Source organism: Chiloscyllium plagiosum, unplaced genomic scaffold, assembly GCF_037043375.1.
Source record: "Chiloscyllium plagiosum isolate Xiang-an unplaced genomic scaffold, Cpla_swu_hap1 HiC_scaffold_9, whole genome shotgun sequence".
In the NCBI taxonomy this organism is placed as follows: Eukaryota; Metazoa; Chordata; class Chondrichthyes; order Orectolobiformes; family Hemiscylliidae; genus Chiloscyllium; species Chiloscyllium plagiosum.
Genome location: NW_028270147.1, coordinates 65,881,605 through 65,905,953, shown reverse-complemented (window position 1 = coordinate 65,905,953; position 24,349 = coordinate 65,881,605).

Genomic DNA, 24,349 nt, shown 5'->3' with positions numbered 1-24,349 from the left:
CAGACAGCAGATGGAAACTCTGTTTAATGCTTTAGAAGGTTACCTCAGAATACAATGGGATCTTGATCAAATGGGCTAAGGATTGGGCAGATGGAGTTTAATCACAATAAATTGAGGTTCTACTTTTTATCAGGGTGAGACGCTTGGAGTGCAGGGTCAGAGTTCCTTGAAAGTGGAGTTGCAGGTATGCTTACCTTTATTGGTCAGTGCATTGAGTATAGGAGTTGGGAGGTCATGTAGCAATTGTATTGGACACTGATTAGGCCAAATTTGGAATACTGCATTTAATTCTGGTCTCGTTGCCATGGGAAGGGTATTGTGAAGCTTGAAAGGGTTCAGAAAAGATTCACAAGGATGTTGCCGGGATTGGAGGGTTTGAGCTATAGAGAGAGGCTGCATAGGCTGGGGCTGTTTTGCTTGGAGTGTCGGAGGCTGAGGGGTGACCTTACAGAGGTTTGTAAAATCATGAGGGGCATGGATGGTGTAAAAAACGTCTTTTCGCAAGAGTAGGGGAATCCAAAACTAGAGGGCATAGGTTTAAGGTCAGAAGAGAAAGTTTGAAAAGTGACCTAAGGGACAATATTTTCACACAGAGGGTGGTGCGTGTATGGAATGAGCTACCAGAGGCAGTGGTAGAGACTGGTACAATTATACATTTAAAAGGCATCTGGATGGGTATATGAATAGAAAGGATTTAGAGGGATATGGATACAGTACTCCAGAAGAGGCCTCACCAATTTCCTGTCCAACCTCAACATGACATCCCGACTCCTATACCCAAAGGTCTAAATGTGATAAATGCCTCCTTAACCACTCTAGGAGAAAGTGAGGACTGCAGATGCTGCAGATCAGACTCGAAGAATGTGGCACTGGAAAAGCACAGCAGGTGAGGAGCAGGAGCAGGAGAATCGACGTTTTGAGCATTAGCCATTCATCAGGACTGAGGTTTGTGGCCAAAGGGAGCTCAGGGATAAATGGGAGGGGTTGCACCTGTGGGAAAGCAGCTGGGAATGCGATAGGTTGATGAAGGTGGGGGGGGGGGGGGGGGGGGGGGAAGGTATAAGGTCGGAGAGGAGAGTGGAATGGATAGGTGGGAAGGAAGATGGACGGGTAGGACAGTTCATCTTCCTTCCCACCTATCCATTCCACTCCCTGCAAGACCTAATAAATGTTCTTGCGTGATTGTCCAAAAACTGCCTCATTAACTACCTATGCTGGTCTATGGAACCCTTCTTGTCCATTGAAAGCTGGAATCTCACACTCACTGTAGTGAGTAGTCCTTGCCACTGCCTGGATGTCTCAGCAAATACCAGAAACTCTGGTACTGTGACATATTTAAAGTGTTGTTCTATACCAAGTCAAGGACTGGCATTCTCCATATCGGGACAAAACGTCTTATCTAATTTCAATGGGTTTAGCAAACAAAAAAAGATGTACAGTGTCATGATGATATAAAATACAGACTATTAATCTCGAAATCTCATTGACTAACCTTGGAGTTTGGTTTGAGAGAAAAACAGTTAAAAGTGAGCTGGGTCACTTCAAAAAGACTGCCAACTTCAACTGACCCAAAAATAGCCAAGTTCTACAGGGTTCAATAAGGGAAAATCATGGCTCAATCTGTCTGCACTCTGAAAAGGCTGTCCAAAGGTAATAGCTGAACATCAATACCCATCACCTGGAGTATATTCTTCACCCTGAAATCATATGTCTCTAGAGTTGTGGTTTCTCAATTACAGTTTGCCTTCATTGCTCAGACCTTTAAGTAGAGGAGTTGGGATGTCATGTTGAGGTTGTATATTAGTGAGGCTTCTTCTGGGGTACTGTGTCCAGTTTATTTATATGAAGGATGCTATCAAGCTGGAGAGGGTTCTGAAGAGATTTACCAGGATATTTATGGAAGTGGAGGGCCTGAAGTTTCAGGAGAGACTGGATATGCTGGGACTCATTTCACTGGAGCACAGAAGGTTGAGAGGTGACCTTAGAGAGATTTATAAAATCATGAGGGATAAAGATAAAGTGAATGGCAGGTGTCTTCGTCCTAGGGTGAGGGATTTCAAGAATAGGGGACATATTTGTAAGGTAAGAGGAGAAATATTTAAAAAAGACATGAGTGATAACGTTTTTACATAGCCAATCATTCCTATGTGGAATGAACTTCCAGAGGAAGTGGTGGATGCAGTTATGGCATTTAGAAGATAATAGGGTAAGTACATGAATAAGAAATGTTTGGAAGGATATTGGTTAAGGGCAAGCAGGTGGGACTAGTTTAGTTTGGGATTATGGTCAAGATTAGAGTGGTGCTGGAAAAGCACAGCAGGTCAGGCAGCATCTGAGGAGCAGGAAAATCAACGTTTCGGGCAGGAGCATTTCATCAGGAATTCCTGATGAAAGACTCCTGTCCGAAACGTCGATTTTGCTGCTCATCGGATGCTGCCTGACCTGCTGTGCTTTTCCAGCACCACTCTAATCTTGACTCTGATCTCCAGCATCTGAAGTCCTCACTTTTGCCTGATGTTTGGCATTGACTGGTTGGACCGAAGGATCTGTTTCCATGCTGTTAGATTCCAAGTCTCTCCAGGGATTACTAAAACAATCTGAAATCTGAAACTCATTATGCAAAGAATTCTGACCATCAAAACTGTGAAAAAAAAATTGTCTCTATTCTGGGCCAACAGCCAGGATTCACAGATCAAACGTACCTTTCTTGTCATGATTAAAAGCTTGTGGTTTTTCTACAGAATGAAATAATATCCAGTAACATCATTTACCTCTCATTGGAAGTAATGTACATGGTTGTGTAAACATGATCAGCACTAAGAGAAAACCGACTTCAAACTGAGACCTTTTAAAACATAGAAACTTGCTCTGTGTAACCATATTTGGATTTAGATTTTGGACTTTATTGGCATGTGTACTCAAGTACAGGAGTACTGAAAAAAGTGTATAATGACTCCAAATATAGCACCATCTTAGGTACCAAGGTAACTAGCCACAAAATAAAAGCTTAGGTACAAAGTAGTAAGAGAGACGAAAGTTGAAAAGTTAAGCATTACTTCATATAATATTAAAAAAATAAAGAAATAGGTAATACTTTACATTAAAGTTTGCTGTAGTTTAAACTAGGAACATAAAGAAATAAGTTACGAGTACAGCGTAACTAACTCAGCTGCAAAGCTCGCACCAGAATCTCAAGATCAAGATGAGAAGTTAGAATTCCTGCATTCAAGAAATGTAATATTTTTCCAGAATATCTCTGGTTATGCTGTACTCATAACTTATTTCTTTCTGTTCCTAGTTTAAACTATGGCAAACTTTAATGCAAAATATTACCTATTTCTTTATTTTTCTAATGTCATATGGAGTAATGTTTCACTTTTCAACTCTTGTCTCTCTTACTACTTTGCACCTAAGCTTTTATTTTGTGGCTAGGTACCTTGTTCGGTTTGCTTGTTTACAAGTGGGTGATTGTGTAGTATAGGATTTGGGACAGATTTTACATTTTTTATTAATGTTTTCATTTTTGAATTAATTTACAATAAAACTAACTCCTTAATTTTGATTACTTTAAGAAATGCAACTGACTTGTTTCTTCACAGTTTTACGCATGTTCGAGTACGTATCAAATTGAAAAACATACTTTTATAAAAGTGTCAAACACTGTTGTACCAATTTCAGGAGTGGAAAGAGACGAATTTATTTACCCCTCTGGACTTCGTTGTAAAATCAGTGCACAAGTAGTGTTGTATACAGTATTGATAATCTTGACACTTCCCAATTAATTTTCCTGTTGGTTATGGAATGGATGATCAAATATGCCATAAAGGAATACCTTTGTTCTGTCTTCTACCACAAAGGTTGCCATTTTGCAGCCAGATCATCTCTAAAGTCAGTTAAATTTAAATTGATTGATCTTAATAGTGTGTAATGGGCTTGAGATTTCCCAATGAGTGCTCCCTATAACACCAGTATTTGTTGAGAGCGTCTAGTAGGGCAATCAATCAGTCTGTGTGTCTGTGGATTTTTTTTCACTCAGATTTACTATCAACTGTTCAAGCACATCAGTACTAAATATCCAAAAATAATGAAACTTACAGCTCTTAGCATGTTGCTCAAACTTATTTTGAGAAGATGTGGATAAAAAAAAGCACCTATAAGATAAATTCTGATACATAAAACCCTCCAGGAGAGTTGGAAGGAGGATCCACGTCCAGTTAATCCATATTTGCTGTAATTGCTGAAGCTGGGACATCTTGCTGATAGCAGTATAAAAACAAGCATAGCATTCATGAGTAGTGTTTGTAGCATTGGATGTTATGCTGTTTGTCACCACTGTTACCAAATTCACTTGGATGGTTCAGTACAAGAATCAAGGAATGCCCCATTCACTTTTTTATGAATCCATTCCAAAGGCGACTCATTACTAGCCACACATTCCCTTCTGCTCAATCAAACTACTGTAGCAATGACAGCCTCTGCACATCGTTAGAATATAGAAACAGATAGACAAACTTCATTTTCTCATGCAAGGCCCACCAACCTATTAAACCAATATCAATCTCAGTTGGAAAAATTTCAATTGGCCCAGCAGTGATAAGTTTCTGGTGAAGAGAATTCCAGTTTTCCACATATGTGTGTGAAAAGTGCTTCATGCTCATAAATGGCCAAGTTGTAATTTTAAGATGCTGCCCTCTTGACCTATATCCTCCCACTGGAAGTAATAGTTTATCGTTATTTACCCTGTTAATCTTATGTCAGTCAGGAGTCCAGAATAAATAAATCACTTCATTCATTCATAATTCTTAGTATCTTATTACTAAGATTAATATCTTGATTCTTGTTCTCTGCTCTGAAGTGAATTCCAGCTATCATAGTTCAATCCACTCCCTTGGTTGGTTCACATTCTTTTGCAACATCCTACTCCCACCTGCACAACGTATTTTGTCTCTAAACGTGTTCTAATCTGCAAAATGTTACATACAACTTGCAGTTCCTTCATCCAATTCCTTTCTATACAGTGGAAAACAGAATTCCTGGTGAATGCCACATGTCCTATTTCCCAATAATCAAAAGCCCTCTTTTCTCAAAAATGTTTCTGAGCTTCCAGTTGCCTGCCACTACAACATACCACCCTGTTCCCTGGCCAGCATCTGTATTGGGTTTGCTGCAGTGTACCAGCAAAGCTCAGCACAAGCTCGAAGAATAGCACCTCATTTTCTGCTTGGGAACCCTGCAGCCTTGTGGATTCAATATCGAGTTCAACAATTTTAGGGGTTGAGATACCTTCTCACATGTCCTTACCCCAACCCCCAAACACCAGGCTTTCTCATCACATGGTCTGTGACCAGAAACAACCCAATAAACAATAAAACTAATTACGGTAAGCCATTAATGGACTCCATTAGCAGCTATTGATTCTCCTAGGCTGCCCTTTACAAATTCTTTTGTCTACCCAACTGTTGTTCTCTCTCCCCATCTCTACCTATTTCCTTCTCCCTTCTCAGCACATACACCAACCTTTTCCTAGTCACAACCAGTTTTGAAGGGTCATTGGACCCAAAACGTTAATTCTGTTTTCTCTCCACACTTCCAAACCTGCTGAGCTTCTCCAGCAATTTCTGTTTTTATTTCGGATTCCAACATTCGCAGTTCTTTGGATTTATTTTATTCAAAAGAATGCTCTGTTTCCTCTTAACCCATTATGTCCTAATTCCCTTTGCACTTCAACTTTTTAAAAATAATTTTAAGATTGAATAAAATAATAGCCTGACTAAATCAAATGTCCTAAGCGCAACCATCTTCAGCAGTTTCATCCACAACCTTCCCTCCAATCACAAGGTCAGCAGTGGGAACTTTAACTGTCCAGCTCCATTCTCATTTCCTCAGATCTTGAAACAGTCCATGACCATATGCAACAAGACTTGGCCAACAGCCAGGCCTGGGTTAATAATTGGCAAGTAACATTCATGCAACATTGTGCCAGGCAATGACTATCTCCAACAAGAGAAAACTAAGCATTTTCCTTTTCAGTTCAATGGATTAGCATTATAGAATCCTGGGGGTGTGGGTCACAATTCACCCGAAATTGAACTGGACCAGCCATAAATATTGTGCCAACAAAAGCAAGTCAGAGGTCATGAATTCTATGGTAAGTAACTCAACTCCTGACTCCAAGTTTGTCCATTCATCCAAGCTAATGTCAGGAGTGGAATGGAATACTCTCCACTTGCCTGGTTGAGTGAAGTCCAACAGCATGCAATAAGCTTGACACCAGCCAGGGAAAAAGAGGCTGCTTGATTAGCACCACATCCATCACCTTCAACATTTACTCCCTTCAGTGGCAGCAATGTGTACCACATACAAGGTGAACGACAGACATTCAAACTTGTGATAGTGACCCTCTAAAAGGGCAAGAGCAACAGATACATAGGAACACTAATACTTCTAAGTTCCCTCCAAGTCTCTCACCATCCTGATTAGAAAATATATCACAGTTCCTTCGCTGACAGTGAGTCAAAATCTTGGACCTTACCACAGCACTGAGATCTATCAGCTCCACAAGGACTGATGCAGATGAAGAAAATAGCTCACCAAGGCAACTTAAGGAATGCACAATAAATTTAAGTCTAACCAGTGAAACCCACATCCCATAAAAGAATAAATAAAAACTGTCCCAGAGTAGGCTTTGAATCCACAAATTTCTGATGTAGTGGACACCACATAGTTAAGCTGGCTGGTTCAAGGAAGTGTTAAAATTTTGCAGCAGAGCTTTTCAAAATGTGTCTCTGTCTGGAACCAAAAACACAAAAAATAAAAAGCTAGACATTTGCTGTCTTAAGTTGCAAATACAGAGGAGCAAAATCCCACTAATTTGAAATTAGATTGCGTTTGTGTTTTGACAATGTGACCTGCTCATCTGAAACTTTAGAAACTGAAATATGCTCCATGTGGCTACATACAAACTCCCTGAGATCAATGTTTGGTAATAGGTTAATCATGGTCTGATACCATAGAGCTTCTGCCAGCACCAAGGAAGAGTACAGTAGTTCATGAGAGGACCATGAATTTTTGTCAGTGAAGGGAAATGGGCCAGTCTGGCAAGCTGGAACCCATTAAGCTATGTTAGTAGTCAAGAGTTTCATCTCATTTCTATTGGCATTGGTAGGAGTGCAGTCATCTGCCCAGAGAAATCTGGCAATTATCTGAGGTCGATGACGAAATAACTTCAGATGCCATTATCGTGTCACCAAGTCACCCTTTATTTCCACATGGAGAATCACCCAGCTCCCTCAGAGTCAGCTCTCAATGTGAACAGGATGTCAGACACTTTTGCTGTTGTCAGCCAAGGCTGTTGGATTGAGGCTGTTAATCTGGTTCAATCACGGAACTCATATTCTGTGGGTTCCACCTGGCTGACCTCTTTACTATCACTACATCCCTGCTGCTCTGAGGACATAGGCCATTTCTTATTTTGTCGTTCCTCCTGGGACATTTTAGCATCGACTCAGGTTCCTCCAAGTCTGCCTCTGATATGACGATGTGTAATGTGCAGTACCTTGCGTCCGGTGAATCTGGGAAGAAATTTATTCTCTTCTTTAGTGGGGCAAAGGCGTCAAGGGAGTGACATTGACCATGTCCCTTCAGATTCCAAGGTATCTTCAACACTTGACGGAGAAGGAGAACCCACAGGCTCCGGGACAGTCAAAAAGGCAGGCTGGACACATTTTGCTCCTGTACCATATATGAGTTTGCAACTTTCATATGGTCCACTTGCTTGTTCAGGACCGTCGCACCTACCCAAACATCATACCTCATTGGACCTGACCTTGCATCGACCATGTCTCTTACTCATGCAGGCCCATTCACATGGTTCCTGCACCAAACTTCATCCTCCACAATAAACTGTCTCTCTCATGTAGCAAAGTCTTATGTATGGCATTGGCATTCCTGATGCTGTTTCACAACTGTCCACCCCCGGACCAGGAAGATCAGATTTAACCTGGTGCGGAGTCTTGTCCCCGTTAGCAACTCTGCTGGAGCTATCCCTGCCATTGTGTGAGGAGTGATCCTATAAACAAATAGGAATGGGTGCAGTTTGGTATCTGGTGAAGCCGCTGATTTAAGCCTGCCTTCAAAGTTTGGACTGGTCTTGCTGCCAGACCATTGGATGATGAATGGTATGGAGCTGTTGTTATATGCCAAATACCATTTGACTTTAGGAAATAATCAAATTTCCTGCTGGTAAATGATGGCCCATTATCTGTGACCAGCACTTCCAGGAGTCCACGCATTACAAAAGATGTGTGCAGCTTTTCTATTGTCGTCCTTATGTTTAATGAATGAACCACATGCTTTGAGTGCTCGTCCACAATGACTGAGATCGTTGAGCTCATGAAAGGACCTGCATAGTCGACATGTAACTGAGTCCAGGATTCACCCGGCCATTCCCATGAATGTGGGGGAGCTGCCGGTGGTTATGCCTATCCTTGTTGGCTTTCTGGGCACGGCCCCACCAACTCTGCTATGTCTGCATCCAATCCTGGCCACCAGACAGAACTTCTCAACAACATCTTCATTTTGGAAACCTCTGGATGACCCTAGTGGAGTTCAGCCAGTATCTGGTGGTGACCTTTGCCCAGGCAATGATTCTTGCTTCCCATAATACTACACTGTCCTCTATTGTGATCTGATCTGTCTGGATCCAAAAAGATTGCAATTCTTGTTGTGACGGCCCTTTGGTTTTCCCCATCACCACCAGCAGTTAAAGTTTTGCCAGGACTGAATCTTTCTGTGCCCAGAGTCTGATATTGTTAGGTGTGACTGGAAGTGTGTCCAGAACATTTGAAACTATTACGGACTCTTCCAATGGCAGTACCACCAGTGGTGTATCTGTCAATGAGAGGTGGCTCAATGCATCTGCATTTGCTACTTGGCTTCTCAGACGGCCTTCCAACTTGTAATGATACGCACTTCGTATTCGAACCCATCGCTGAGTACGGCCTGAGGCTATGGGTGGCATTGCCTTGTCCTCTTTAAGTTGTCCTAGCAGAGAGTTGTGGTCTGTAATTATTACAAATTTACATCCGCAAAACATTGGTGGAACTTCCTGACTCCAAATGGGACTGCCAAACCTTCCTCTTCTCTCTGGGCGTATTTATGCTCGGCCATTAGCCAAAGTCCTGGATGCATAGCTATTGGGCATTCTTCTCTATTGGGCTACTAATGAGCTAATCCCATCCCAATGCCATATGGGGAGGCATTACATCTCAGATCTTGCTTGGGATCATAGTGTGCCAGCACCTTAGATGATTGTAGCTGTTTCTTCTCTTCCCTGAAAGCTACAGCTCAGCTCTTTTCAAGGCTGACCCCTTTTTAAGAGTTGATGCAAAGGTGCCAAGATGGAGGCCAGGTTATGTCTAAACTTTCCGTAATAATTCATCAGCCCAAGGAAAGACCTAAGCTCTGGTACAGATGTGGAAGCAGAGGCACATCTGATCACCTTTACTTTACCTTCCAATACATGTAACCCCGTCTTATTGATTCTGTAGCCCAAATTGGTCACTTGGGGTGCCTGGAACACATATTCTTTCCTTCTCAGGCGTACATCTGCCTGGGAAAAATGTCTAAGAGCTATGTCCAAGTTATCTAAGTGCTCGTTGTTGGTTGTCCCTGTTATTAACACATAAAAAAAGGGGAAAAATAACATATTTATAGTAACATAACAAGAACGACAGTTGTTTGTTCTGTTTGGAGCAATTATGATTACTAATGGTGCTTTGATTATCAATCGAGGAACAGTTGCAATGGCAAGACTGAAAGTGGGTTTGATTGATATTGTTAACTAATTTACAGAGTGCATCAATATAGCAGATGTTTCCCCTTGAAATCTTTGTTAAAACGTTCATGTGTTAGAAAGAGGTAACACCTGTTTCAGAGGAAAGATCTGATTGTTATATTACAGCTGAAAATGTGTTGCTGGAAAAGCGCAGCAGGTCAGGCAGCATGTGTGTTATATTACACACAGGTTTTGTCTTGTGAAACAGATTGAGTTCCATATTTTCTGACCAATGTTCCTCCTTAAAGTCACATCACAAAAAAGATAAACTACATGCCCCCAAAGGTTGATCAGCCTCCTTCAGAACGATAACAATTCTCTAATGCTGTGATCTTTGATATCTTGTGAACAAAACTGCTGCCACAGGCTATCTAAGGGCTACCCTAAAACAACAATTTATTGATATAACGTGCATCATGATATCAGGATGTGGGCAGAAATGCAGGTTTTTTCTTCAAACACTCTACCATCCAAGAAATTAATAGTATGTGCAACATGTTAGTTTGAAACACAATGATCAAAATGTAGTAAACATAATCTATAAGTGCATGATGAATACAATACGTATTAGTTAAATCTGAAAAGTTGTATCTAAATACGATAAAGTGCTGTAAAAACCAAGTATTTTCATTTTTGTTGAGAATACTTGTACAGTGGTAACAGAGTGGTGATTAATGCGGTCAATAATGCCACAGATTGCACATCCTATGGGTTTCCCAGATAAAGGTCAATAAGAGTACAAGTTTATTGAAAATCTTCCACTGTTTAATTATCATGGACCAGTCATAGTTGTCACAGCAATTACATGAAACCAGTCATTAGAGTTGTGAAACCTCTTACACTGCTTATTACAGCACTGCATGTTGAAATTAAATGCAATACTCCACATGCAGTTTCCTGCATGGATAAAGAACTTATTTCATAACATGAGTCATTCTGCTCACATCAACAGTAGGAATCAAAACCAAACAACGTTGTTATCTTCAATTTTACTCCTCCACCAAGGGGGAAAGAGCTGTATTTTCTGACTTGACCAAATGGCAAAAGGATGAAAGTACTTTACAGATGAATGTTTGCATGAACTCTTGGCCAATATTCACAAGCATCTGGCTCAAACTCAAGGGACATCCCTGACTGCCTGCTCAGATTAAACCCAGCCAGCTCAATATCATGAAGTCCTAGATGACCTTTTAGTCACATAACACAATCAAACACCAGCTTGCTATTGTGCTTTTAAGAGTAAAATGTCCATTATTGCTTCATAGACTCAATAAAAAGCAAAATTTGATAATGAGTCACATAGAATGTTATTCGGTCGGAAGGTCATAGTTTTTTCAGAGGTTGCTGACTTAAGAGGAGAAAAAGAAATGGAAAGGTTTAGGGAAGCATCCCAGCGATCAGGCCCAAGGAACTGAAGGCAAGCTCACTAATGGTAAAGTTTTCAACTTGTGGATGCTTAAAAGGCCAGAATTAAAGTAGTGCAGATACTTTAGACTGTTAAGGGCCTGTAGGGGATTTCAGAAACAGACAATGGTTTGGCATGGAGGAATTTGTCGATAAAGATCATATGTTAATATGTTACTTCTCCACTGCAGGATCACTCTTCCTCATTTTTCCCCATTATGGAGGATAATTCCTCAAATTCCCTTTTTTTGGAATGTTTCCATTTTCTTCATTCACAAAGCTTCACTCATTCAAACTCTGGAAGTATCAGTGGTTTTCTGTGCACAATGTGTCATACATCCACAATGCCCATTGGTCTTCTAGGCCCACGGCTAATATGTATCCCAGCCCCAGTAAACCATGATCAAGGTCTTCGTGTGCAGCTTCTTTGCTGCAGGAACTTCAGGAATCTCGTTACTTGGGGTAAGTTTATAGTGAAGAGCTGATACATAACTATGTAAATGAGAAAGCAGTGTTAGTAATGAGGTAATTGATCATATGGTAATGGAGACACTTTGAAGAGAGAAACAAGAGTCTGGATTTCATACCAACCCTAAGTGTAAATGGTTAGCATTACAGGAATATACAGTTACTTTGTAAAGGCCTAAGAATAAAATAATAGTCTTGACTTCCTCGGAGACAATCCACTGACCCGCCAATAGATTCTAGGCTTCTTTATTGCAGGGAACCATGGGAATCTTCTCAACAAACATTCCAACCAATTGCTTCTGTTCCTCTCATTCTCAGCTGCTGTTTGTGCCATTTTTTCATTTCACCATCCGTGCCTGTTCTTCCAAATATTGTAATTCAGCTGTCCAGAACCATTTTCTAAAACCATTTGTGTTATTACTGACTTCAACAGTATCCTTAAATATTATCCTTTGATAGACTAAATTCCCTCAATCTTCATCAATTTACTATCCTCCTGGTTTTAGGCCCCCTTATCAAACAAGGTGCCATGTTGGTATAAAATATTTCTGTTGAACAGTTCAATCTGCTCTCCAAAACTACAATTTCTTTTACAACAAGCTTTCTGTTAGTTTGATGGTTGAGAAAGAATTATTGCACAAGCAGTACTTCCTGTTTTCTCTCCGTTGCTTGGAGATGAAGTAAACTAGAAGGTCATTTTAGTCCAAAAGCTGGCCAATTCTAGACTTGGCTTTTGCAAATTGTTTTGTTAGTATTTTTAAACAGTGAATAACTAAGTGGATGTTGTGAATAACTTGCACTGTACATCTTGTGTATTTTCTAAAGAAAAGACAACCCTGGGCGAGCCAAGAGAGATCCTTTAATGCGTAGCGCACAGGCTGAAAGGGGGCGATCCAGCTGGTTGTCAACCTGAAGGCTACTCTCCATTGAACCTATGCATGAATAAAATCACAATTAAAGGTCGCATAACAACTAATGGGGATGAGAGATTCCCTCAGAAATTGCTTTGAAAGTGGATATATTGGGGATGGGGATTTCATTAAAATGCTTTTTTCTTAAAAAGGGGGTCATATTCTTGAATAACAACAGAGCACACAATGAAGATGCTCCCACAAAATCTAGGATTTTGGTTCAGTGACAATGAAGGAATGCCAAAGTCAGGATACTGTAACTCGGAGAAGATCCGGGGGGTTTCTCAGGTGCCTGCTATCCTCGTCTTTCTATGTGGTGGAGGATGTGGGTTTAGGAGATACTGTCAAAGAGCCTTATCAAACAACATAGAAACATAGAAGCAGGAGGTAGCCATTTGGCCCTTTGAGCCTGCTCCGCCATTCATCACAATCATGGCTGTTTGTCCAACTCAGTAGCCATTCCTACTTTATCTCCATAACCTTTGATCCATTTCACCCCAAGTGCCATATCTAGCCACCTCTTGAATAGATGCATCATTACTTCCTGTCGTAATGAATTCCACAGGCTCACCACTCTTTGGGTGAAGAAATATCTCCTCATCTCCATCCTAAATAGTCCTCCCTAAATCCTCAAACCAGCTCTGGACACACCCACCATTGGGAACATCCTCCCTGCATCTATCCTGTCTAGTCCTGTTAGAATTTTATAAATCTGAACTCCAGTGAAAACAATCCTAACCCAGTCAATCCCGCCATCCCTAGAATCAGCCTGGTAAACCTCCTCTGCACTCCCTCGAGAGCAAAGCATCTTTCCTCAGAAAAGGAGAGAAAAACTGCTCACAATATTCTAGGTGTGACCTCACCAAGGCCCTGTACAACTGCAACAACATATCCCCTCTGCTATACTCGAAACCTCTCGCAATGAAGGCCAACATTGTTTACCTTATCAAACAATGTGCCATAATGTGCTTTCTGATAAGCTATTCAATGTTGTGAGTAGTTAGACCCTCAAGTGTGTCTGTGCCATCAGACCTGTGTTGAAATCTACCTCTGGAGATGGAATCTACACCTGCACCAGTCGTCTACAAGGTACACCTCCAGCAGATAGGCTAAAAGACCGCCTTTACACTTTCTGAGCAGCCTAGCACCCCTCTCTGGGTCCTCCCCACTTTGTCCAAACACATTCCTTGCTGGGGACTCTCATCAGAAATTATTGGTGTTAATGCTGATAATGGGAGTAAACATTAAAATTAATTAACACAGAGTCATAAACCTCTCCAGAAAACCAAGTGGCCATAAATTGCCAATAAATCATTGAATGACTCCTATCAATGGACCTTTTAATTCTTGTATGTCCAAGTCAACACTCAATCTGGGTGCAAACTGATGTGAATAGCAATTAGAACATTTACCATCAGACGCTTCCTGTACCTGTTTACCACAGAAATGCTCACATGGGCCCAAATCAGACATTAGAAGTCTCTGGGCCTTTTCCTATAGAGCATACCCTGTGATTTGATACAGAATGAGTAATGCAGGCTGATTAATGGAGATGATTAATTCAAACACTCGTCCCAAGAAACAGTAGAAAATACTATCAAAATCTCTAACAATCAATACATTTTCATCGACTCATTCCATTTATGCAGAGAATAAGCATTTAACTTAAGGTTATTCATGGTCACATAATATAATTCAGAATATAATTCTCATATCCAGATATGCTGTTGAGAACGTGGGAACAGGAGTAGGCTATTTGGCTCCTCGAGCTTCCTCTATCATTCAATAAGGTCCACTTTCCTGTCTAAAACCATTACTCGTGACCACTTGTCTGTTAAATGTCTCTCTCAATCAGCCTTGAATAATTTAAAACCAGTTTATGCTACATTCCGGAGAAGGGAATTGCACAGTTGAATGACCCTTTGAAAGAAAGTAATTCTTCTTATCCCTGTGTTAAAAAGGAGGCTTCTTCTTAAATTATGTCTCACAGTGTAGTCTCCAAGAGGAAATGTTCTGCTGGTATCCACCCCAATCAGTTCCGTCAAGATCTTATACATTTCAGTGAGATCACTTCCCAATCTTCTAAATGGCAAAGGATACACACTTAGCCTATTTAACCTTTCTTCATAGAACTTACCCTTCATCCCGGAAAAGAATCAAGTGAACTTTCTCTGAAATGTTTCTAAAGCAATTTCAAATAAGTTGTCCAAAATTGTACAAAATTCTTCAGATATGCTCTTAGCATATTGTGTCTCTCACTTAGAGAAGGCATTTGGCTGGCATTGGGGTTTCTGCTGCTGTTTCACCCTTGTTCCCAGGTCTGGGAGTCTTTAAACCTGTCTTCAACATTTGGACCGTTCTTCCTGCAGAACATTGGACAAAGGATGGTATTGAACTATCCTCATGTGCCAACTGCCATTGGACTTTAGGAAATATCTGAATTCCCTGCTGGCAAATGATGTCCCATTGTCCGTGACCATTACTTCCGGGAGTCCATGTATCGCGAATGATACTCATAGCTTTTCAATCATCATCTCAGAGTTTGCTGAACAAACTTTATGCACATCCAACCACTTCGAGTGGGCGTCCACAATGACCAGGAATATTGAGCCCATGGTTGGCACAGTTGGCATGTAACCAAGTCCAGGGTTTACCCAGACATTCCTACAAATGTGGGGCTGCTGCTGGTGGCAATTTTTGTCCTTGTTGGCACTCCGTACATGGCCGCACCAATGTGACTATGTTGGCATCCAACCTTGGCCACCGGACATAGCTTCTTGTTAGCATCTTCATCTTGGAAATCCCTGGATGACCCTGGTGGAGTTCGGCCAGTATCTGGCAGTGACCCTCACTCAGGACAATCAATAGTGCTCCCCAAAGTAATATGCTGCCCTCTATGATGATCTGGTCTCCTCAGAAACAGAAAGGTTTCAGTCCTGGATGCAAGAACCTTTTTGACTCCCCCTTTATCACCAGCTGTTTTAGTTTTGCTGGGACAGGATCTTCTTGTGCCCACAGTTGGATATTGTCAGTGGTGACCGGAAGGATGTCCAGGAAGTTTAAAACCAGAACAGACTCTGCCAGAAGGAGGTAGCTCAGGGCATCCGGATTAGCCACTTGACTTCCTGGACGGTGTTCTGGCTTGTACTTGTACATGTTGAGAATAAATGCCCACCGTTGAATTCTAATGGAAACTATAGGTGGCACTGCCTTGTCTTCCGTCAGTAGCCCGAGCAGGAATTTGTGATCTGTTACTCTGACAAATTCCCATCTGTAAAGGTACTGTGGAACTTCCTCAGATGACTGCCAGACCTTCCTTCTCTATCTGGGCGTACTTGCGTTCGGCATCAGCCAAAGTGTGGGAAGCATATGCGACTGGACATTCCTCTTCATTGGGCCACCAGTGAGCAAATACTACCCCGATACTGTACAGGGAGGCATCCCATGTTAGTACCACTTCTCGCTTCGAATTATAATGGGCCAACACCTTAGATGATGATAGCTGCTTTTTCACTTTCCTCAAGGCTACTTCTTGGCTTCTTGAGATCCAAGGCTGACCCTTTTTCAATAGCAGGTGTAAGGGTGCCAAGATGGAGGCCAGTTTACACTTGAACTTTCCGTAATTATTCACAAACTCAAGGAAAGACCTACGTTCCGGTACAGATGTGGGAGCTGTACTTTCACCTGTACTTTATCATCCAACATGTGTAACCCAGCTTTTTCAGCTCTGTAACCTGAGTAGGTCACTTGGGGCACCTGTGTTATGAAGACCTGGGTGTACCTTTAAAAGAGAATTAAAAGCAGCAGAACTGCCAGACACAGCACCAAGTGTTCTCAATAAGGCAACAATATACATGACACTGGATTTAACAACTCGAGTACTTCGTTGCCTGGAGACAAAAACAAATTTGAATTCAGCCAATCAGTTTAAATTATGCCTCGATAAAAATACAAATTTCCAATCCAGTTTGAATAGAGTATATTGACAATCTTAAAAGCCAATGACACAATCCAATGCTCTGGGGTGTAAGAATGGGGTAAAATTGAACAGTTAAGAGGAGAACTGCTAAGTCCTAGCATGTAACAAACTGCTTTAAAAAAACTCTCTTAAAAGTACCTTTTCAAACAGTAACCTGTAATGCAGAAATTCCTAACAAGGAGAAAAAAGACACAGGAAGATTCGAAGGCAAGAACCTACAGCAGCCTGTTTTTGAGATAAGAAGTGTTGTTTTGTAAACCTTAATTGGGGGTTTTATTAGACTAGTATTATAGAAGGGAAGGTTAGAGAAAGAAATTGTAAATAGTGGTTAGTTAATTATTCTCTGTTATGCTTTAAGAAATAAAGTTATTAATTTTTACTTTTCATAGTTCTTGGCCACTCGTATTATTATAGATTACTGCATGATATAAATCTTTTCTATGTTGCTGGTTTTAAATTGAACAGGAGAGTTTATCCCATATCGTAACACCTGGAACACACATTTTTCCCTTTGAGGGCACATGCCTACTTGGGAGAAACATTTAAGGACAATGTTCATGTTCTCCAAATGCTCTTTATTGGTTTTCCCAGTTATTAGTGTTACAACACAGGGTAAACTCTCCTGCTTAATTTAAAACCAGCAACACAGAAAAGGTTTATCCCATGCAGTAATCTAGATTAGATTAGATTCCCTACAGTGTGGAAACAGGCCCTTTGGCCCAACAAGTCCACAATGACCCTCCAAAGAGTAACCCACCCAGATCCATCTCCCTCTGACTAATGCACCTAACACTATGGGCAATTTAGCATTTAGCATGGCCAATTCACCTGATCTGCACATCTTTGGACTATGGGAGGAAACCAGAGCACCCAGAGGAAATCCACGCAGACACAAGGAGAATGTGCAAACTACACAGACAGTCACCCAAGGCTGAAATCGAACCTGGGACCCTGGTGCTGTGAGGCAGCAGTGCTAACCACTGAGTAACCATGCCACCCTGTAAGAATTCCAGTGGCCAAGAACTATGTAAAGTAAAAATTAACAACTTTATTTCTTAAAGTATACCAGAGAATAATTAACTAACCACTATTTACAATTTCTTTTTCGAACCTACCTTTTATCTCCCCTTCTATAATATTAGTCCAATAAAACTCCCAATTAAGATTTACAAATCAACACTTCTTATCTCAAACCCAGGCAGCTTTTAGCTCTTGTCTTCGGACCTTTCTGTGTCTTCTTTTCTCCTAGTTAGGAATTTCTGCGTTACAGGTTACTGATCAAAAAGGAGTTTTTAGGAGTGATATTTTTTTCAAGCAGTCTGTTACATGCTAAGACTTGGCAGTTCTCCTCTCAACTGTTCCATTTTTCCCCAGTCTTATACCCAGAGCATCAGATTGTGTCATTGTCTTTTAAGATTGTCTACATACTAAATTCAAACTTGATTGGAAATTGGTATTTTTATCGAGGTATAATTTAAACTGATTGGCTGAATTTGAATTTGTTTTTATCTCCAAGCAATGAACTAATCAATTTGTTCAACCCAGTGTTACATTGTTGCCTTATTGAGAACACTTGGTGCTGTGTCCGATAGTTCTGCTGCTTTTAACTCTCTTAAAGGTACACCCACATCTTCATAACATTAACGTGTCATCCAGATAAATGGCAACCTGGTACCTGGAACAAGGTACAGGCTAATGATACCCCAAATGGCAGTCTTATATATTGGTATAAACCCTTATGGGTATTAATTGTGGCATACTTCTGGGATTCCTCATCCAGTCGCAATTGCAGGTAGGGATGGTTCATGTCCAGCTTTGTAAAGGAGAGCTCCCCTGCCAACTTTACGTACAAGTACTCTATGAGAAGGATCTGGTACTTATCCAGCTGCGAGAAGCAGTTTACCGTCAGCTTAAAATCCCCACAAAGACGAACTAAATTGTCAGGCTTCATATTCAGTATGAATGGTGCTGACGATTCCACAAACTGCACTAGTTTGATCATTCCTTTGCTCTCTTGACTCCTTATTTCCACCTCTGCTTTTGCCTACAAGGCGAATGGCACTGGGCGGGCTTGCAAAATCCTGGAATTGCTTCCTGGTCAACATGTAATGTTGATAGTCCCAAGCCTTCTTGAAAGACTCCTGGGTATTTCACTAGGATCTCACTGAGGTAGCCATTTTCCAAATGAAAAATGTTAAACTAATCAAGGTGAATCTTTCTCAATCAATTCTGCCCCAATAGTCTTAGGCACAAGCCTTTTACTACCATCAGTGGTAACTGCACCAAATACTTCTCACAGGAAACTGGAACCAACGTTGTACTCATAATTTGCAATGGTTCCCCAGTATATGTTCCCAGTCTGGCTGAGGTCTTACGCAAGCTTAAAGGTTGGGGATCTGAGCAAATCTTATTAAAGACATATTCTGCAATCACAGATACTGCTGCTCTGTTATCGATCTCTATGGGAAAAGGGTTACTATTTAACCAAACATTTATTTTAATCAGTTCTGATTTGGATGTCGCTAAGCAATTTATTTGTTCCAACTCACATATAGGGGGACTTTCCAGGTTGCATACTCTCCTGGGTACTGGCTTGTGCGTTTTCTTATTTAAGTCAGGCCTTGTAGGACTCCTTTGCTGTCTCGAGTCTGCATACCAGCAGCAACTACAATGGTTTACCAGCCCAGATCCTGAAGAACTTCTTAGCCACTTGGCTGAGGCTCAGCTTTGTTGTGAGGTTCTGCTATGGATTGCCCGAGGTTCCCTCGGCTCAGCATGTGCCCTCCATGGGGCTCTGCAAGTTAATACTCTCAAATGGTGTTCCCCAAGCTCAATCAGCCAGGTGAGAGTGTCCACTTCCATTGGGATGCCCTGTAGTTCCTGTGCTCTACTTGCTGCATTTTCTAATGACAAAGCCAGTTGTAATGCCTGTTTGAAGTCCAGTTGAGCTTCAGCTACAATAGTAGACGCTTCTTCATGGTTACGTTATTAACCCCATGTACCGAATGGTCTCTCAGTATCTCATTCATGGTTAACCCAAAATTACACACCTCTGTCAGTTGTCTTAACCTCATCTAAAGTCCTGACACTGATTCCTTGGTTCTCAAACAGCTGAATAAAACAAATAGCATCTTAGGATTAGTGGACTTAACCAGCTCTGTCAACACTTGGAAGGTTTTAGTGCCTGGTGCCACTGGGAAAGTTAAGCCCCTTATAACCAAAAATGCTGCGGGTCCAGTCACAGTCGAAAGGATTATTTGCTGCTTTTCATTTGCCCCAATGTCATTAGCCTGGAAAAAATATTGCATTCTTTCCCATACTGGGCCCAATCTTCAGGAATTCCTGAAGAAGGGCTCATGCCTGAAACGTCGATTCTCCTTCTCCTTGGATGCTGCCTGACCTGCTGTGCTTTTCCAGCAACACATTTTCAGCTCTGATCTCCAGCAGCTGCAGTCCTCACTTTGTCCCATAAGGAGACGTTGGACAAACATGGTTTTCGCTGAAGTGTCAGAGGATGAGGGGTGACGGAATTATATAAAATTAAGAGAGACATAGATAGGGTTGATAGTCAGAGGCTTTGCCCAGGGTGAAAAGATCAGCTCCAAGAGGGGACAGGTTTTAGGTGGGGGGAGTTTAGGGGAGAGGTTTGGGGAAAAATTTTCACCCACTGGGTGGTAGGTGCCTGAAAAGCTCTGCCAGTGAAGGTGGTGGAAGCAAGCACATGAGCAATGTTTAAGGCGGATCTTAATAGACACATGAACAGGAGTGAACAGAGGGATAGAAACCATGAATAGGCAATAAGTAGCTGGTGGACTAGAATCAGCACAGGCTCGCTGGGCCGAAGAGCCTGTTCCTGTGCTATATTGTTCTTTGTTCACCTAAATAAATTTATATTCTTATAGTCATTACTAAAACATTCCAAGAAACTTCACAGGGGAAAATATTAAGCAAACTTTTAAGCAAAAATCCAAAACGAGATGTTAGGACAAGTGGCAGAAGAGGTAACCTTGAAGAATTGTCTGAAAGGAGGAAAGAGATTTGAGGGATTTAGAAAGAGTGCTATAGAACTTAAGGTCTGGATAACTAATGACTCAATGATCAACAGTGGACTGTTGAAAGTTGGGAATGAACAAGATTTCATATTTGGATCGTTGTGGAGATCTTAAAGGGTTTTGTGGTTGAGGGACCACACTATACTTGTAGGAAAAGGCGAGGTCACAGGGAAATTTGCAATCAAGAATAAGAAACTGAGGAGAAGCTGCTTGCTTCTCTCTTCTTTCCCTGCAAAAATGCCAATTAACAAAAAGGATTGGGATGACATTGTATTAACTACAAACGTGTAAAAGATCAACAGCATTTCAACAGCTACTGCTGAAGCATCAAAGCTAATGTTTATTTTGTCAAAAATAAAGATTAATCTTGACAATAATTCCTCAAACAGGAATGTGTACCTTCAGTAATATGAGAGTTTTATCAAGGTTGTATGTCTCAGAACTGTACTGAAACTGGAACAAATTTGGGAGAAACAATCTTTTCCATTTAGCCTCTGCACCCTCTTCAGGTGTAGTGAGGTACAGACATGAAGAAGGTCAAAAGGTTATGTGAAAGCCAAGCTGGTCAGCAGCACAACTAATTATTCCTCTGCAAAGCAGCCATTAAGAGGGAGCTTATTTAATCATCTCACTATGATGCAAATATAGGCATTACTTAACACTCATTTGGCTTTCTGCATTTTTTTTTAAGCAAAAGAAAGCAAACACTTACAATTATATGCTGCCTTTCAAGACTGCAGGACTTCCCGAACTGCTTTTGTGAGACTGCAACATACAGGAAAGTAGGCCATTTAACCCATTGCATCACCTCTGCCATTCAATGAGACCATTGCTGATCTAATTATCCTCAAAACCACTTTCCTGCCTTTCCCCCATAACCCTTGATTCCCATTCTGATTAAAAATCTCAGCCTTTAATATGCTTAATAACCCAACCTCAATAACCCTATATAGTAAAGAATTTCACAAATTGACTGTCCTCAAGAGAAAAAAAACATTCTCCTCATCTCTGTCTTAAATGGGCAACCACTTATTCTGTGATTATGCCCGATAGTCCTACACTGTCCCACAAGGGTAAACAATCTTTCTGCATCTACCCTGTCAGGTCCTGTAAGAATATTTTTTATTTCAATAAGGTCACCTCTCACTGTTCCATATTGCAACAAGTATAGCTTCACTCTACTCAAACTCTCCTCATCAGACAATCCTTCCATACCTTGTATCGGCCTAGTGAATCTTCTGTGGACTGCCTCCAATACCATCTAAATTTTCCCTAAATAAAAGTCCCAAAGTTTTTCACAGTATTCCAGCTGTGGTTTGAGTAGTGCCTTGAAACATTTTAACAAAACTTACAAACTTATTTACTCCGTTCCCTTTGAAATAAATGCAAGCATTCCGTTTGTTTTCCCCATTACCCACTAAGCTTGGATGCTGAAAACTTCAGATCTCTATTTTCTGTAGTTTTCCACAGTATTTCTCCATAAGAATGATTTTATTACCTGCTAATTCCAAGAAAAATAATAACGATTCAATGCCAAGCGTTAAGCCCCTGGGAAATCACATGATTTCTCATAATGACAGATGCAAAATTAAAATGGGTTCTTGGTGTCTTAATGTATGATTCTAATCAGTATTGTCCCCAGGTGCTCTTTCTTCTTGGAAACAGAGCTTTGTTTCAGTTCCTTTTTGTTAAAAAGCCACCTCCTTGCTATGCCAAGAGCTGCTTGTTGAAAAACAAATGGGTTGTATATTCCACCTACTGGATTTTATTTGGTCTCTCCAACATGTGAAAGTTCTCATGGCAGTGAGATACGAAATGGGATCTTTTTGTACCTCCTGGGGACATGTTAATTTTGTTTTTGTCTTTGAATAAGACATTATTCAATTCTTGATAAATCTATGATGGTTACCTGAAAATCAGCCATTTCTGTATTCGCATGATGCCTGTGGCCATTTTAAGACAGTGTTTCTGGTCCAGTAATAAAATCATTTTAGCCCGAGAATATCCCAGCTGCTAAATAAGATGAGGAAATTCAAAAATTGTTCATACACTTAGATCATCACAACAGGTTCCTGGATTTCCTTTGACTATACGAAGCTCCTTTTGATGTTCTTTGCCACACTTTATAACATAGAACGTTACAGCGCAGTACAGGCCTTACGGCCCTTGATGTTGCACCAACCTGTCATACCAATCTGAAGCCCATCTAACCTACACTATTCCATGTACGTCCATATGCTTGTCCAATGACGACTTAAATGTACTTAAAGTTGGCAAATCTACTACCGTTGCAGGCAAAGCATTCTTACCCTTACTACTCTCTGAGTAAAGAAACTACCTCTAACATCTGTTCTATATCTATCACCCCTCAATTTAAAGCTATACCCCCTCGTGCTCGTTGTCCCCATATTTGGAAAAAGGCTCTCCCTGTCCACCCTATCTAACCCTCTGATTATCTTATATGTCTCTATTAAGTCACCTCTTAACCTTCTTCTCTCTAATGAAAACAGCCTCAAGTCCCTCAGCCTTTCCTCATAAGACCTTCCCTCCATACCAGGCAACATCCTAGTAAATCTCCTCTGTACCCTTTCCAAAGCTTCCACATCCTTCTTATAATGCAGTGACCAGAACTGTACACAATACTCCAAGTATGGCCGCACTAGAGATTTGTACAGCTGTAGCATAACCTCCTGGTTCCGGAACTCGATCCGTCTATTAATAAAAGTTAAAACACTGTATGCCTTCTTAACAACCCTGTTAACCTGGGTGGCAACTTTCAAGGATCTGTGTACCTGGACACCAAGTTCTCTCTGCTCATATACACTACCAAGGTCTTACCTTTAGCCCAGTGCTTTGCATTCCGCTTACTCCGACCAAAGTGAATCACCTCACACTTGTCCGCATTAAACTCCATTTGCCACCTCTCAGCCCAGCTCTGCAGCTTATCTATGTCTCTCTGTAACCTACAACATCCTTCGTCACTATCCACAACTCCACCGATCTTAGTGTCGTCTGCAAATTTACTAACCCACTCTTCTACGCCCTCATCTAAGTCGTTTATAAAAATGACAAACAGCAGTGGACCCAACACCGATCCTTGCGGTACACCACTGGTAACTGGACTCCAGGATAAACATTTCCCATTAGCCACCACCTTCTGTCTTCTTTCAGCAAGCCAATTACTGATTCAAACTGCTATATCACCCACAATCCCATTCTTCCGCATTTTGTACAATAGCCTACTGTGGGGAACCTTATCGAACGCCTTGCTGAAATCCATATACACAACATCAACCGGTTTACTCTCATCTACCTGTTTGGTCACCTTCTCAAAGAACTCAATGAGGTTTGTGAGGCACGACCTACCCTTCACAAAACCGTGCTCACTATCCCTAATCAAATTATTCTTTTCTAGATGATTATAAATCCTATCTCTTATAACCTTTTCCAACACTTTACCAACAACTGAAGTAAATCTCACTGGTCTATAATTACCTGGGTTGTCTCTACTCCCCTTCTTGAACAGGGGAACCACATTTGCTACCCTCCAGTCTTCTGGCACTATTCCTGTAGACAATGACGATTTAAAGATCAATGCCAAAGGTTCGGCAATCTCCTCCCTGGCTTCCCAGAAGATCCTTGGATAAATCCCATCCGGCCCAGGGGACTTATCTATTTTCACACTCTGCAGGATTTCTAA